This window comes from Sinocyclocheilus anshuiensis, unplaced genomic scaffold, assembly GCF_001515605.1.
Source record: "Sinocyclocheilus anshuiensis isolate Anshui unplaced genomic scaffold, SAMN03320099.WGS_v1.1 scaffold1017, whole genome shotgun sequence".
In the NCBI taxonomy this organism is placed as follows: domain Eukaryota; kingdom Metazoa; phylum Chordata; class Actinopteri; order Cypriniformes; family Cyprinidae; genus Sinocyclocheilus; species Sinocyclocheilus anshuiensis.
The window spans coordinates 313,927-315,358 of record NW_015554130.1 but is presented as its reverse complement, the minus strand read 5'-3'; positions in this window follow the sequence as shown (position 1 = coordinate 315,358).

The following is a 1,432-nucleotide window of genomic DNA, read 5'->3' as shown; positions in this document are numbered from 1 at the left end:
TTTTAACATGGTTTATTGGAACACTACAATTAGCCCAAATCCATATTAAATGACTGCTTAACTCGCTTAGCTTACTTGTCTGTGCAACGTCTCTCTACTATGGCGAAGCTGAGGGTAGCTACTTCAGAAACAGGAAGAATATGCTGTAACTTTTCCGTTTTTAAGCTGATAAATCACAGGACAGCGTTGACCAAATTTTCTTCATTCCTGAATGTATGCGCGCGATCTGTACGTTATGTGCGAGCTTGTGTGTTCTGTCCGTGTGCAGCAATGTAGCAGCATATTAGTTTCGAGCGGAGATTAACAAACTGTACAACATGCTTAACCTCCCGCACTCGTCCATCGCCATTTTAATCTTCATATGTCATCCACATATCTGTCAAGCTAACTAATTATGTTTAATGCGTGAGTTGGCATAATTTGTGCTCGTGACAGAGCGGTAGCAGAGCGTTCTCGGAGCGAGTGAAAACCTCAACGCTCCGACTCTCAAAAAAATCCGCTCCTAGCTCCAGGCAAAATCACGCTGCTCCGCTCCGCTCACATACTCTGATCCACAGCAAGGTATAAAAACGAATAACTTTTGTTTATCAAGATGAAATTATCAAACTTTATTTGGGAAGAAAAGAAAAGAAAACATAAGAGCACACCCACAACGTGATGAGATATTAATAATAAAACGTTATAAATGTTAGTGACCTGTGAAAGTGAACCTTAATGTAAAGTGAACACATGTGAACCATTTATTAATTACTTATAAACATCGATAACCTGTTAAAGTGCACCTTGATATAAAGTGACCACCTGTGAACTATTTATTAATAAGTTATAAACGTTAGTAACCTGTGAAAGTGAACCTTAATGTAAAGTGGACACACTTCAAATGCAAAGTGGCTCATCCAAGTAAACTCACATTAAACAATTCAGAGAAACAATCAAGTATTACACCAAATTTTAACTAAGCATCACATCTAAGCCAAATATGTTTGCTAAATGCAAGCTGAAAAAGGCACCTAAATATTTTGATTTTATCTAATTTAACAGTTTTGTAATAATCATCAAATCAATGACTGAAAGATCTTAATATATTAATAAGAATCAATAATTATTCTTGATATCATGATAAAGCTCACTATAACTTGAGTATTTGAGCATCCACACTTGCAGTACCTGCGTGCGAGCGAACCGTCCGTGTGCGGTTATGTATTTGTGTTATGTATTTATATGGCCACAGCCATATCACCCTGCAGCCCAAGACTGGTCGCCCACTGAAGCTAAGCGGGCTTGAGCCTGGTCAGTACCTGGATGGGAGACCTCTTGGGAAAACTAGGTTGCTGTTGGAAGAGGTGTTAGTGAGTGTGGTTTGTGTGGGTCCTAATGCCCCAGTATAGTGACAGGGACACTATACTGTCAAAAAAGCACCGTCTTTCGGATG